This window comes from Callospermophilus lateralis, chromosome 15 (genome assembly GCF_048772815.1).
Source record: "Callospermophilus lateralis isolate mCalLat2 chromosome 15, mCalLat2.hap1, whole genome shotgun sequence".
Taxonomy (NCBI): Eukaryota; Metazoa; Chordata; class Mammalia; order Rodentia; family Sciuridae; genus Callospermophilus; species Callospermophilus lateralis.
Window position 1 is genome coordinate 74,705,699 of NC_135319.1, and position 17,222 is coordinate 74,722,920.

A 17,222-nucleotide genomic window follows, 5' to 3' on the forward strand; every position below is an offset into this window, starting at 1 on the left:
TATATAATCTAATTGCCCTGATATCACCCCCATATTCACGAATCAATAAAACCTGCACTTTTTGATTTATGAGCATTTTAAATAAATTTTTTAAAATATTTATACAATTTTTAATGCTATAATATATGGAAAATATGAAACTGAATAGCTTCAGAAATTTAACAACTTCTAATTTTAGAAAAACGAAGGTGTAGGAATTAATCTTGACATGGACAAAAAGTAAGGAGTCTTAACTTCAAATGAAGATGAACTTCATTTGGTTCACTGATTTATGAAACACTAGAAATGTGAGGTCTACTACAAATTTCAGAAGAGGTAGTTTTTAGACAGATGGAAATAAACCATCAAAGCAAAAATTTTATGGAGCCCCCCCTGTGCAGTAACTAAAGGAATACAAATAAACAGGGCGATGGAGGAATCCATGGACTCAAAGTTCCTTCACTTTTGGAAGCTGAAGCAGGGAACATCAGAGCGGTAACAAGCTCCTAGGTGATCTTTGCCTTCCCATAACACCCCTCACCTAGTCCCTTTCAAATGCCTGTCAATGAGGACCACTGAGCCTCCTAGAAATTATCCCTTGGTTCTTTTGTGAGGAGAACAAGCTGCATCTTCCATTTAGTCTCCTCCTTTACCACAGCATTGTCCAAAGGTCTCTACGTCCGGTTCTCCCAATCAACCATTAGCTCTTGGAGGACAGGTACCTTGTTTCTCTCACAGTTCTTAGATGAGAACTAATAAAAAAGGAGCTCGGTAAACACTAACTAAATGAAAAATAGATTGACAGGTCAATAGACGAACCCTAGCTTTATTTTCAAGTTAATTTTTCAATGTTATCAATTATTTCTGTCATCCAAAAAGTATAATGACGAATACAAGGAAGAACTGTGAAGCCACTGCAAAGCCTCACATTGAGTGCCCTCTGGCCTTTTCCCATTCACACACATTGTTCCTTCCCAGAGGCATGTCTCCACTGAACACGGCACTTGTCATTCCCACACACTTCTTTATACCTTTACTTATTTGTATGGGTCCCTAATATTTTATAATTCTATTTTTTGCATATTGATAAAATTTACTTAAAATATTAGGGCTAGGATTGTGGCTTAGTGGTAGAGCACTTGCCAAACACATGTCAGACACTGGGTTCAATCCTCAACACCACATACAAAAAAATAAATAAAGGTATAAAATGCTACTATACTGTATTGTTCTACAAATTAAATATATAATTAGTAATGTTTTGAAGAAAGTTAACTGTTAACATAGTAAATACCTGTTATAGTAACTTGATAATCAACTTATAAAGAGGAAAGGTTCATTTGGGCTCACAGTTTTAGAGGTTTCGGACCAGTATCAGTTGGTCTGGTTGCTTTTGAGCCTGTGGTGAGCCAGCACATCATGGTGGGGAGGACACAACAGGGCAACAGAGCTCACCTCATGGCTGAAAAGTCCAAGAAAGAACAGGGAAGAAACCAGAGGCTCACAATTCCCTTTGAGGGTACGCTCCCAACGACATAAGATCTCCACAAGGCTCCAGCTCATAGAGGTCTCACCACCTCCCAGAGGTGCCAGGCTGGGTAACAAGCCTTTAACAGATGGGCTTTTGAGGGACACTTATGTTCAAACTCTAGCAATATCTATCATTCTAGTGGACTGTTTTCCCAGCTGAACTGCATTTCATATAACTGTACCATAAGTATTTGCCCATCCCATCACACATGAGTGAAAATTGAGTATATTTTTCAATTTTTTACTCTCATACACAAAGCTGTTATGAACCTTCTTATACATCCATGTCTCCACTGATGAGAGGATTTTTATAGAGTACATCTCTCAGGGTGGAATTCCAGGCCCACACAGTGTACATATTCTCTATTATATGTATGGATTCCCACCATAATTAAATCTTGCTTTTAATGGCAAAGACAAGGATGCCTTTTACCATGCATGATCTGTGTTAGCAGGACTGGTTGTGAGCCCATTTGTATGCTCCTGGTTTCCCGTGTCCTGATTATATTAACATCTATTGCATTGTGTGGTGCGATCATAGCCTCCCAAGGCAAAAACATGACCGCCGAGTTTCAACATTACCTTTAACTTACTGCCTCCCCTGACATTGATTAAATATGTCATGCTTCAGAATACAGTTATTAAACAAACCCAACTGTGGAGTTTCAAGGTCATATTCAGCAGAAAGTTGTTGAACATGATCATTTCTATCATGAGGACTTGCTACCCAGAGAAGCCCATCCTGAATTGTGATATTACCACTGGTATTTCCTTCTCTCCTCGTATGACTTTCACCTCTGATCTCCTTTGAGAACTATGATTCCCCAAATGAGATGAGAGCTATTAGGATGGTGCAAGACATGTTTTGTGTTATTATTTTTCAATGTGTTTATTCTTGGTCCTTTTTATAAATGATGACTTGAGGTGACTAGAATGTTTTTGGTTTGCATATTTTGTTTTCTGGAAGCATAAAATACATTTAGAAAAGTGCACTCAAAAAAATGTAGAGATGACAATCCCTGTCACCAGCACAAAAATCAAGAAACAGGACATTATCTGAACAACAGGTGCTGTCCTGTGTGCCCCCTCCTGCACTCCTCCACCACAGCACAAGCACCGTCTGTGTGTTTATTTTTTGTTAGATGACCTAATACATAATCCACACTAAACCATGGCTTTTTGCATGTGAGTTCAAGTAAGGCCTGGCAAAGAAATGACTCACCCAAGGTCTGAGAGTCAGTGCAAAAACTAGGGCTAGAACTCAAGCCCCTCGCTGACCCCTCCATGACTTTGTTAAGCTGCCAAGGATCTCATCCACTGCAAAACAACAGGAGGGTCAGTGACCCATCGACGATGCCCTACTCCTCTCCATTAGGGAAGTCAGAACTCTCTATTGCAGCAATTTTTTTTTTCACCCAAGGTAGGTTCCTTCCTCCATGGTAACTCTTGACTTCTACACACACACACACACACACACGTACACACTTACACACACAGGTTTATGACCACCCCGCAGGCACAAGGCAAAATTTGAAAATGAAGAATGAGGTCTTTTTTTTAACCAGATCTCCTCTGTAGAATCACCCACTTAGGCATTATTTTTGTCACATGAATCTTCAATCTGAAGGAAAACATATCCTGTTTATATTATATATTTATGTAATCTCTAACTTAGGAACGCTCAGAACATATATTAAAATTATTGGGATATTTTCAATGCGCCCACATATCCTACTTCCAAAGTAAAAATACTTTCCATGACCCAGTCCCTAAATATTCAGTTTAAGGATTCAGTATAGTGTGGTTCAGTAGAAAGAATTGGAATTTGTGCATCAGATAAAGAGGGGTTTTAATCCAAGTTTCACCTTACAGGAATTGTGTCACTTCAAATACAGCTTGGGTGACTCAGCTCTCTAAGTCTTGTTTTATCTCCTAAGTGGAGAAAATAAAATGTATCTCGTCTTCCTTCCACTGTTCCTTTAAATGGACCCTCAAAGTCTCACAGGCTTGTTAGAGGCCCCGCAGGAAGTTGAGAGAGCCTGAAGCAGACACAGTTCCAGCCAAGAAAGTTATTCATGACTGACTCAAGTGTTGAGCTGGCATTTGCTTCCGTTCCACTGTGACCACCTAAGGGTATTTCTCTAGGATACAATTGGCCACCCAGAAAAGTGAGATGCTGTGAGAATTCTGAAGGCCCTAAAGATCCCCCTCCCGCAGCTGTTTCAGCTGCCTGGGGCATCAGAAGAGAGCGAGCTGGGTCAGTCATCAGTCTCTGCTATGGGAAGTCTTCACCTATAAGAGCTGCTGTCTGCCCCATCACCTCCTCCCCTCCAGAAAACAGAGTGGCTCCTTGGAGCCTAATGGCCCTCTTTAGAATTAAGCTTCCCTGCATCCTATTACCAACACACATCCTCCTTTGATGGAGCATCAGAAGATGAGAAGCTTATTATGTGTAGAGGTCAAAAAAAGGGAGGATGAATCCCAACTCTGCCTCTTGCTCTCCATGTGGATTGAGGGATTTGTTCACCTTCTCCAAGGCTCAAGACTCTCATCTGTCCATCTCAGATGAGAGATTAAGAGGCATAAGTGATTTATGTCTAAGAGTCTAGCAGGCGAGAGGTGTGCAGGAACCTGTGGTGGTTTGTTGAGGTTTATAGATATAGGACCACATTCCTCTTCTTGGAGGTCACAGGCATCACACATATGTGCCTCTGTCCAGGCTGATGGCCATTCACTGTCCTATGTGCTTGGCCCCGTTCACTTCTGCCCCAACAGGGCATGTTTTCTCACTTTATCTCCAACACCCTACCCCTCCTTTAAAGCCCTACTTAAAGTCTTTCTTGTGCATAAAAGTCCACCCAAAGCCACCATCTCACAGCAGCTTCTTTGTCTGAAGACTATTTTCGGCTCACCTGGATTACACCTGTCCATCAGCTAATCATCTCAGGGAGAAGGATTTTGTCTGGTTCATCATCCACTTCATGAGGAGAGTGACTTGAGTTCCTAGTGCACTCTCCAAGGGTGAGCTGGGGCACAAGTTTATTACTGAGTTAACCTTAGCTGATTAGTAAGCCTAAACATGCCACCAATTCCAGACAATGCCATAGGTAGATGGCATCTCCCCATTCCATAATTTGCTCAGATACTCATTTCTTCATTCAAATTCCCTTTTAGAACTGTGTATCAAGCACAGTGCTAGGAAGAAAGAGTTGAAGGAGAGAGGTACGATCCTTGCATTCACATATTCTATTCCTAGTGAGAAATGAGCAAGGGTACAGACACCTCTGCATGATTACGGGAGCAAGGATTCAAAGGAAGAACAGGGCTCTGCACAACTGAAAGAAGGAACTGGGATTCTGTAGACAGGCTAAGAGAAATGCACTGAGAAGAAATGAGAGGATGAGAAGCATCAGGGGAGGGCCACGTGATGGGTCACTGTTGCCTGCAACTGTCTAGAGACATACTCACAGATGCATATTACAATTGAGGGTTATTTCCTTTGAAGCCTTATTGCCACTGAGTCCTAGGGTGAAATTTGCACTGGGCCATTTACTGCAGAGGGTTGGGTCCCATCTTTCCCCACTCTAAAATCAGAGCCATGTGGACATTAGCTGGTGCTCTATGGAGGTACTGGGTGTCCTCCAGTCATGGAAATAAAAGGTTTTGCTCAATTTTACCAAAGTCTCAAGGAACGAAAGGTTCCCAGGTGACATCTGTGTCACTCAAACAGGTAACAATGAAAGTGCAGAATAAGAACCCACATGCTAGGAGGACAGGGTGCCTTGAGAGGAGAGAAAGGTGCCCAGAAGTGTCTGACTACCAATTAGTGGTTTTGATGCATAGTTGCAGCACTCCTATAAATTATTCTCAGCTATTGGAGAATATAAAAGATCTTATTATATTCCTGTCCAGTTTTCAATAGCCAATCAGTGTATCCTACCTCACCTCTCCATATTTACCCTTTATATTATTTAAGGATTATATAGATATGGGCTATAAAGAAGTGAGAGGAAAATTTCAGAGTTTGCAATGGAATGCCACTTATGCCACACAAATAATAATTAATCTTAATTTCTTAACACTTAGACTCAAAACGAGGCCACTCAGTAGTTAAGCCACTTATTCACACTACATTAAGGACACATGCACCTGCACATATACACTTATGCACACACGTGAACAATACATACAGAGATGCAGATGCACTCTTCACAACAGACAAGGAACACAGCCAGAGACTCTCATCAATCTTGCCTCATTTTATGATGCCTAATCAATTTTTCCTGATTTCTATCAGGAAATATCAGCTCTAAAATTATACACTAGAATTTTTCAGCCTATCTCATTTTCTCCCCCAGCCTCTAAATAATTATTTGAGAGGAAATTACGTTATACATTAAATAATTTCTTTCCCAGAAGATTTCAGACTTGAGGCATTTTTAAACTGATACTATATAATAAAGTAATTGTGTAATTAGGAATACATTTGTCAAGTAGGTAATTATTATGCTTAGAACATGAAAAAATGGCTTTTTAAAGAGAGAAATAAAAAGATTGTATTAAGAATTTTAATGGATCAAATGAAAGCTTCAAGTTTTATTGGAAAGAAATAAATGGCCCTAACCAGAATTGGTTTTATGGGCCTATAAGTCCATTTTAAATAGGGTCAGATAATGAGCTCAGGGGAAAGTCTACCCTGGCTGATTCCCATTAATACCCTTTTGCAGCAGTAAGTTGGCCAAGAGCCAAACCAAAGCCAGTGTCTGCTTTATCTTCCTCCTGCCTCTTCCTCTGCATTCAGCCCTGCTTCAGCTGGTCCTTGGTGATTGGCTCCTCTCATTTCCATCTCCCCCTTAGCAAAATCACCTCTTAGCAGAACTAGTTGATCAACCTCCTAGTCAATTCCCACTTTTTTAGTTTGTATGTTTTGTTGTTTTGCTTTCTTTTGAGGTGAAATTCATATAAATTAACCATGTTAAACTGTAAAATTCAGTGGCATTCTGTACATTCAGAACATCATACAATTATTAGTACCTCTATCAAGCTCTAAAACATTTTTGTCGCCCCCAAAGAGAACCTCATACTCTCCTCCCCTAGCAACCACCGATCTGCTTTCTATCTCTGTGGATTGACCTATTCTAGATAATGCATATAAGTGAAATGACACATGACTCTTTGTGTCTGAATTTCTTCATTTAGCATGAATGGTTCATTCCCATCACAGAATCTGTAAGTACTTTGTTCCTTTTGATGGTGAAGGAAATTTCAAGGTATGTATATACCACAATTTGTTTATTTGTTTCTCTGTTGAAGGACATTTGGGTCAGAGGATTCCCCTTTTGGGCTGTTATGCATCCTGCTTCCATAAACACTCTCATCCATGTACTTGAGTATCTGCTTCCAATTATTTGGGTTCTATACATAGAATTGAAATTGTTGTCTGATATAGTAATTCTATGTTTAATTTTTTTTCTGAGGAAACATAAAACTGTTTTGCAGCCACTATACTATTTTAGATTCCTACCAATGATGGATAAGGATTCCAGTTTCTTCATAGCTTGCCAGAAAATGTAATTTTCTGGATTTTGTCTTATTTATAAATTATTATAGTCATCCTAGTGTGTAGAAATTAATATATCACTGTGGTTTTGATTGTTAATTTTCTAATGATGATGATGTTTCTAATTTCTGATGATGTTGAATATCTTTTAAAATGAATATTGGCCATTTGTGTATCTTCTTTGGAAAATTTATAATTACTTATTTTAAATTGAGTAGTTTATTCTTCTGTTATTGATTTTTAAAAGATCTTTATATATTCTGTATAATTAGATCTCTTAGACATATGATTTGAAAATATTTTCTCCCCTTTTGTGGGTTATCTTTTCACCTTTTTGGGGGGGGGGGAGGGATACCAGGGATTCAACTCAGGAGCACTCAACCACTGAGCCACATCCCCAGTCCTATTTTGTTTTATTTAGAGACAGGGCCTCACTGAACTGTTTAGTTGCTCACTTTTGCTGAAGCTGAGACTGGCTTTGAACTTGTGATCCTCTTGCCTCAGCCTCCTGAGCCACTAGAAATACACCACACCTGGCTCACTTTCTTGATAATGTCCCTTAATGCACCTATAGTTGTTTATTATTATTATTATTATTATTATTATTAATTTGCCAAAGTCCAACTTATCTAATTTTTTCTTTTGTTACTCATACTTCTGGTGTTAAACTTAGGATCTATTGTCTAATTGAGGATCATGCCAATTTGCCTCTATGTTTTCCTGTAAGAATTTTATGGTCAATGATCCATTTTGGTTTATTTTTGTACATGACATGAGATAGGGGGACAAGCTATGGTCACACAGCCAGGCTTATTCATTTACACCCTATTTCTGGCTACCTTAGGCCTACAATAACACAATTAAGTAGTTGATACTAAGATTATGAGGCCCACAAAGCTAGAGGTATTATCCTCTGCAGAGAGAGTTGGTGATCTGTGTCCTGGGAAGGGAATCATACAAATAAATATGTAATAAAACCACTTTTAAACTTGTTCAAGTCCTATATTTAAATTACACATATTTTCTACTTCTACCATCTCTTAAAGTGATAAGTCTTATAAGTAAGTCACCTCAGACACCTTCCAAAATATTTATGAGAAGACACAGTTCCTTGGGCAAAATGCTAATTACCTGAAATAAAGATTTTTTTTTTTAATTTGTTCCAAATGTGTCTGTAAGAGGGAGCCCTGTGGCCTAGGAATAGGGAAATCAGTGGAGGAGTTTGTTTTTCTGAGTCTTGACTTTTGTTTTCACTGTAACTAAGAGAAAACCTAAACAAACCCTCTATTTTCTCTTGCTTTTGTTAACTTTAAAAAATCATTAATTTTGGAGATTTACAGAGCTGAGTGATATATTGCTAGTCTTCCACTAGTTTTACCATAAATGACATCTCTGAGTGAAACCACCTAATAGGTTAAAACTATTCTCCTGTGGAAGTTGCCTTTTTGCTCTCTTTCCCTGTTTTGTGTCTTAATGATTAAATGCAAGGTTAACTACTTCTGGGAAAAAGAACTAAGAAGATATGAGTCATACGACTTTCTCATCAGTAACTTTTCTTTAGTTTACAGAACCCAGAACATCTGGTGACCTTCAGACAACTGAAATTTATGCATCAGGAAAGCAACACCTAGGCAATTTGTAATGACCCTGTCACCCAGCTAACTGATACACCTCCACCCCGTCCCAGTGTAAGCTCTGAGCCTGTGCTCCTTTAGGAAGGTGTGTAACTCCATCTCTAGATTTACTGGCTTCACAGGGTGACAGTGGACCCGGACCTTTCATGGTTACATTATCAGACTCTGGGCAAATTATAAGGAAAGTCGCCATGAATCTCCTTCCCATACCCAAGTGATCACAATGCATTTAAGTCTCCCTCAAAGAAAATTCACAAATTCTAGAGGAAAAGTGCCCCCTTCTGACCAGTCTTGACTGACATTGTGAAAATCTGTTTCAATTCACCAGTAGCCCCAGAATAATACATTTAATTCCTCTCCCACATTAGTGCACTGAAATATTTGACAACTTTGCCCTCCTTACTGTATTTTTTTATTTAGAACAATAGAACAATATAAGAGATTTATAAAAGCTGAGGATCTTCCCCTTTCTCATTAAAATCTCACAGTGACACTAGGAGGACGGAATCACCGTCCTTCATAGACACCTCCTCCGAGCAACATTCACAGCTTGTAAGTACTGTAGCTGAGCTTCCCGTGGATTTCCATCATGACAAATAATGTTCTACACCTTCAAAGGCTTTCCTTTGTCCTGTCTCATGTTCTCTCTCAGCTTTTGTCTTTCCAAATCAGAGGGATTCCCATTCGCCATCTCTCCCTACACACAATCTCATTTTTTCATGTCCTCATATGACAACAACTAGACAGGTCTCAATTTTCCACCCTCTGCTTCCACTCCTAGCATGGCCTTTGAGTTGCCTTTCCCGTGTCATTTTCAGCCTGCTGTTGCTACCATGTCCATAATGCGACATCGCTAGTGTCAACAATCCTGTCACTTACTCACTGGGATACCTGGCAATTATGTTTCTGATCTTAGGAATTTCTGATTGCTCCTCACTTTCTATACCTTAATAAAATATATGTGATATCTATATCCTGACTACCATGATGGTTAATTAAAATACTTATATAATGTGCAAAAGAATGCAAGCCAAGTCCATTACTATTGCTACATGCTTGAAAAATAGAATCAAATCTTCCCTCTAGTTACCTCTTGTTAGAAGAAGACCTTCTAATTATGCAGTGATCATGATGAAACATTAACATAAATAATGTAGCATCAAATTTATTCTTTTCTTTTGACTGTAACAAAGATTTAAACTCTTGAAAAAACAACTTAAAGATGAAACACATAAAATTTCATTCTACACCTTAAATCCATACAATCAGATTCCAGACAGGAGTTGTTTTGTTTTGTTTTGTTTGTTTTTTCACTCTGGACATAAACCAAGATGGAGAAAAGGTGTCTGTTGTACCAATCTTGTTATATTTAGCCTTGAAAATGACATAACACTCTACCATATTCCAACAAGTCCCTCTAACTGCACGAGGGGGACTACAAAGGCAGTGTCACTGGAGAAAAGAAGAAAAATTTGACATCCAGAGTATTTATGTTTAGATGTGAGATTTTCCCCATAATCTTACATGTAAGACAATGCAAGAATTTTTCAGAGGTGAAATGATTCGATTATGAGTTGTAATCAGTGGGTTAGTGCTGCAGTCTGGCTGGGCACAAAATCACGAGCCACTCACAGCTTTGTAGATTCAAACAGCAATTCTTTATTCCCGAACTCACACCGGCCCTCTACAAACACATTCTGGGGGCAAATCCCAAATACTCTCTGAATCCCGGGAGAACTCAACGGGAACTACAGGAGCGGGCACGCCTGAGGCAGCAGGATACGCCCTATTCCCAGCAGGGTACACCTTAAACCTGGAACCGCCCTAAACCCTGATCCACCCTAAACCCAGATCCGCCCTGGTCCTTGAGCAAGGTCACCTTACATGCAATGTCACTGCAAAATGTCCAAGGCAAGTCCATTTCCACGAGTCCTTCCTCTAAGCAACATGGGGTACGCTGGCAAGGAAATTGTCATACCTACTTGGCTAATGGCTCTCAGCAGATTAGTCCTCTGATATGGATTAAACAGTAACTGCAGGCAGGCAGGGTGTGGCTGGAGAAGCGTGTCCCTGGGCTGTACCTTTGAGATTTGTATTTTGTACCTAAGCAGAGCCCTCGCCCTGCTTCCTGGTCACCATGTCCTGAGCTGCTGTCATGCCCTCTTACCATGATGTTCTGCCTCATCTCAGGCCCAGAGCATTCTAGTGTCATCTGACCACGGACCAAACCTCTGTAAGTTGTTCTTGTCAGATCTTTTGATCACGGCAATGAAAATTGCTAACTGAAACACAAAGTAATAACCAAAATTAAGCATTCTTCAACATACTGATACTTAGATTTTATTACTAGGTTGAAAATAAGATTCCACAATAGGGAGACTATGAGCAATCTGTTTAATTTCTATAAGCCTTACTTGTCTCAGCTATGAAGCAATGAGAGCTACCTCACTTACAGTCAAAGTCAAACAGAAAACCAAATACTTTTGTCAGTGCTCAGTAATTGGTAGCCATAAATAAAAAGTGGTAAAATTAAGTGGATACAATAGTTAGGCATCATTTTAGCAGTGTAAGCTTAACCAAGTTATTTGACTCAACCAATCTGTACCTCAGGTTTCACATCTGTAAAATAAAGATAATGAGATGATTACTCATCTCCTAATGTGACAGCCAGTCAGGTTGTATGTGTAGAGCACACAGGACAGTCTCTGTGGCACGTGGGCTCTTGGTAAATGTCAGCTGTCTGCATCATTATTACAGCAAAGATATATTTTTTTCTTGCCAACGAGTATCGACCAAAGACTAAATTCTTTGCAACAGTAAGATTTTTGATTTGAGTTTAAAAGGACATAAAGTAAAAGTTAAAACTATTACTCAGAGGAAAATAGTCTCTTTAAAATAAAAGTCACAGTGCCCTCATAAACCATTTCCAGTACTGTTATTGACTCCCAGGTTTCCAAATCCCAGATGCTACCTTATAAGTCAGATCCCCTAATTCTCCCTGATGCCCTCTATTGAGACTGAAGCAATCACACAATTCTCCCTGAATGAAAGGCATTCTGGTTGTACATCTCATGAATTTGTTGAAAAAAAGCTATTTTCAATATGAAAGTTCCTAAATCATGAGTGTTTTCCTCTAAGTAATATTTGATGACAAAATTAGTATCAGCATGAAGTATAATATTTTTTGTGAAAAAAAAAATCCACGGAAGTTGACAGAGTGTAATAATCATCTTATTTTCTCAGCACCATCTCTGTCCCTTGGATTTGGCTGCACAGGCTGCCAACAAGACCATGAGACATACTCCTCCTCTAATTGCACATGGCAGTCAATCTTATGGGAAATATAGATGTGGCCTCCACTTCTCTATGTGGGAAACTACCTGCACAATGAAGAGAAGAGCTTCTGGGCCAATGAAACCAGGTCCCCTGCCCCATTAAAGGTTTCACGGAAACCTGGGATGCAATTTGGATGTGTAAAAATCTAAAACAATTCGCTCACAACCTCAATGCCAAACGAACTATCAGAATGCAAGTGCACATTCTTGTGAAATTTTCTGTTGTTTGCTTTCATGAGCGTGAAAATATGGAGCGCACAGTTAAAAGCCTTCATGGCTGTTTCAACCTCCTCATGTGGCTTCTCTTAAGAGTACTCTAATTTCACACATAATTGGTTAGAGGCAGATCCCATTCTAGAGCTCAGGACCAGGAATTATCGTTAGTACTGGCTTTTCTCCTTCCATCTGCCGTTAGTATCTCTGCAGGACTGGCTGGTTGATTTTTACTCTCATTCCCCAAATGTTCACTTATACTCAAAATCATTTTCCCCAGGGGTTGCCTTGTTTTATGCTTTGAAGCAGGAGGCACATCATATGTCCCAGTCCTCAGAGTGCATGCGCTTGAGAACTAAGGCTTGGTGTTAACTCTGTCCTATCAGGCATGCACTGAATGTAATCAGACATGGTCCTGAAAGCCCAGCAGGCTGTGTTGCTGGGAGTATAGCCTTCAGCATCAGCATTTCTCCATCAGAATCCCATAAACAACAACCAGCTGCAAGGCCTCAGTAGGCACTGGAAAACTTCCTACACTGGTAGAAACTCTGCTCTGGGCGTTTAGGGAAAGTTTGAGGTGGACTAGGGCTGCAGGAAGGGAAAGTAGGGAGTGCAGTGTTTTAGCCAGGGATTGAGGATGCAAAGATTCAAGAAACAGTGCATACTGTAGATGCTTTACAAGCCTTGGCCAGGTTATGGGTGTTTTTTTTTTTTCTCTTAAAAAAATTATTAATGGAGAATGACTATTTGCTAAGTATGAGATATCCTTTGGGGGTGGTGACAATTGTTTTAGAACTAGTTAGAGGTGAAGGTTGCACTATGAATGCACTGTCATCATACAAAGTCTTAATTTTATGTTATGTAAATGTCGCATCATTTAAAATAAATTAAAATCTAATTATTATTTTAAAAATTCATACATGTGCAGATGGTGCAGGATTCAAAAGATATGAAAGGTATTCAGTAAATAATCTCCCTCCTACTCCTGACCCTAGACAGCTTCCTTCCTCCCAGACCCCTAAGTGATAGCCACAGTTCTGTTGGTTGTCCTTCTAGATATATTTTGTATATTTATATACATATATATGCTGTTGGTTTTCTTTTCTGATTGGTAGCACCTTCTGTATGCTACTCTGTACCTTGCTTCTATTCATCTCAGAGATCACATATGATCAAAGGCCCGCCTCAGTCTCCCGCAAAAAAACTTCATTGTATGATTATGCAGTTCAATCCTCTAGATATCAAATTAATTCTGATCTCAGCACTTATAAGGATGTTTCAGTTAAAAAAACTTATAAATGTCTAAATTCTAACATTTACAAGTATATTTCTGGACTGACTGAATCTATCAAAAAATTTGAAATCATTTTTAGCCACCTCTTAGTTAAAACTCCTGACACTGAGAAAGAGTGAATTTGGTGGGTTTTTTTCCCATTTCCTCTCCATCTTTCTGCTTCATTTGCATCACTGGATGCTAGTGGATTATAACATTATTGTAGTGAGTACATTTTAATATTTAAGCATACTCACAGTTCTATCAATTGATTTGCCAACCTTAAAGCTTTTAATTATCAACTATACAGCTTTCTGCACTGTCACCCATGTTTTTCTTCTCATCTCAACTTTATCATTTCTATTTTTTCAGTAATTGTAGATTATGCGCGTTTTAAAACTATAACCATCCTCTAATTTTCAGTTACCCCTCTCTTAATAAAACTATCATACTTTCCCCATCCACTTCCTCATCAGTTGAAGTTTGCTCTTTAGAATCTCCCAGAAGGTTTCAGCCTAAACTCATTGGAATTATATCTTGTGAATTCATATTTAGAGATGCCCACTGCCTTTATAACAAGATGAACAGAAGCCAGGAACAGCCATTTTGCCCTACCTGTTCCTTTCTTGGGGACTTTAGGGATTGCTGTCTTCTAGCATGAGCTCTGGGTGTGGAAGAGTCAGAAGCAGACTGATTATATTTATTCTTACAAGAGATTTGATCTATTGCCTAGCTGCATGAAAGACTTTTTATAATCTTTGATTTCCAGAAAATTTTTTAGAACATGAACTCAGTGTTGATCATTCTGAATCAGTTTTTCTTGGAAAGCCATTCTTAAAACATTTTGGTTCAATGTTACACATACCCTTTTGCTTTTCTTCATCCTTAGCACTCTTGAGGTTAACTTGTGGCCAACTGCACACCATGAATGTGCACAGTTCAGTGATATGATACATGCAGAAACCCAGAAAATCATCGCCACAATCAAGATAGGTACATATTCATCACTCCAAAAGTTTCCTTGTTCCTATAATAATCTAGCCTTCTTGTTTTTCTCCACACCCCTTCTCTCCTGACAAGCACCAATTTACTGGCATGTAGATTTTTTAGTTTATAAAATCGAATTACACAATATCTATTCTTGTCTGGTGTCTTTCCTCATCCTATTTTGAGATGTGTCCATGTTAATGCATTTGTCAACAGTTATTTTTATTGCTGAGTACTCTTAACTTGTGTGGATATATCACAGATTGTTTAGGCATTCACCTATGTGTGTGCCTCCAAGATTTTGTTTCTAACTGTTACAAAGCAAGCTGCTATAAACTTTCTTCTGCAAAATTTGCAGAGACATATGCATTCTTTATTTTTGGGAATATGCCTATGGATCAAATGGCCAGATCATCAATAAGGACATACTGACTTTTTAAGACACTGACAAACTGTTCCCAAGTGGTCATAACCATTTCACACTTCCAGCAGCAGTGTGAGAGTGTTCCAGTTCCTTGATGCCTTGCCAACAACTGGGATCATCACTTATTAGCAATTCTAATAGATATGTGGGCTCTCTCATGAAATAATAGCAGTCATTTCTTTTTATTTGTTCTTGATAGTTATACATGATAATAGAATGTAGTTTTACACTTTTTTTTATACATATATGGAGTATAACTTCCCATTCTTCTGGTTGTACATGATGTAGAATTACATTGGTCTTGTAATTATATATGCACATAGGATAGGAATGTCTGATTCATTCTATATCTTTCCTATTCCCATACCCCCTTCCCTTCCCTTCTTTCACCTTTTTCTAATCCAGAGTACTTCTATTCTTCCCTAGCCACCACCCCCTTATTACAAATTAGCATCTACGTATCAGAAAACATTTGGCCTTTGGTTTTATGGGATTGTCTTATTTCACTTAGCACAATAGCTTCTGGTTCCATCCATTTACCGGCAAATGCCATACTTCATTCTTCTTTATGGCTGAGTAGTATTCCATTGTGTATATATACCACATTTTCTTTATCCATTCATCTGTTGAAGGGTACCTAGGTTGGTTCCATAGTTTATCTATTATATAAATTGAGCTGCTATAAACTGCTATAAACTGATGTGGCTGTGTCACTGTAGTATGCTGATTTTTAAGTCCTTTGGATATAAACCTACAAGTGGGATAAATGAGTCAAATGGTGGTTTAATTCCAAGTTTTCCGAGGAATCTTCATACTGCTTTCCAGGGTGGTTGCTCCAATTTGCAATCCTACCAGCAATGTATGAGTGTGCCTTCCCCATATCCTCACCAGCATTTATTGTTACTTGTATTCTTGATGATTGTCATTCTGATTGAACTGAGATGAAATCTTGAAGAAGTTTTGATTTGCATTTCTCTAACTGCTAGGAATGTTGGACTTTTTTTCCCACATTTTTTTTGACCATTCCGATTTCTTCTTCTAAAGGTGTGCCTGTGCCTGTTCAATCCATTTGCCCATTTTGAGTTCTTTATATATCCTGGAGAATAATGCTCTGAGGTACAGGTGGCAAAGATATTCTCCTGTATTTCCTTTGCTCTGAAGAAGTTTTTGAGTTTGATGCCATCCCATTTGTTGATTCTCATTTATACTTCTTGAACTTTCGGATTTTTGTTAAGGAAGTTAGTTCCTAAGCTTACATGATGTAGATTGGGGCCTACTTTTTCTTCTATTAGGCACAAGTGTCCGGTCTAATGCCTAAGTCCTTGATCCACTTTGAGTTGAATTTTATGCAGGGCGAGAGACAGGGGTTTAATTTCATTTTGCTACACACAGATTTCCAGTTTTTCCACCCCCATTTATTGAACAGGCTATTTGTACTCTAATGTATATTTATGGCACCTTTGTCTAGTATGAGAAGACTGTATTTATGTGGGTTTGTCTATGTCTCTGTTCTGTACCACTGGTCTTCATGTCTGTTTTGGTGCCAATACTGTGCAGCAGTTTGTTACTATAGCTCTGTGTATAATTTAAGCTCTGCTATTGTGATGCCTCCTACTTCACTTTTGCTGGTGGTGCTGGGGATTGAACCCAGGGTCTTGTGAATGCGAGGCAAGCACTCTACCCACTGAGCTACATCCCCAGCCCCTTCTGCTTCAATTTTTTTTTTTTTTTTTTTTTTGGCTAAGGATTGCTTTGGCTATTCTGTGTCTCTTAATTTTCCAAATGAATTTCATAACTGCTTTTTCTATTTCTTTGAAGAATATCATTGGGATTTTAATAAGGATTGCATTAAATCTGTATAGTGCTTTTGGAAGTATGGCCATTTTGATAACATTAATTATGCATATCCAAGAGCATGGGAGATCTTTCCATCTTCTAAGGTCTTCTTCAATTTCTTTAGTATTCTGTATTTTTCATTGTTTTAACCTCTTGTTAAATTGATTCCCTAATACTTAATTTTTTGAGGGTATTGTGAATGGGCTAGTTTTCCCAGTTTCTCTTTCCATAGATTCATCAATGATGTATAGGAACACATTTGATTTATGGGTGTTAACTTTCATTCCTTTGCTGAATGTGTTTATGAGTTCTAGAATTTTGACGGTGGAGTTCTTTGTGTCTTCCAAATACATAATCACATCATCAGCACATAGGGATATCTTGAGTTCTTTTCCTATTCAGATCCCTTTACTTTCTTTCTTTTAATTGCTCTGGCAAGAGTTTCAAGGAC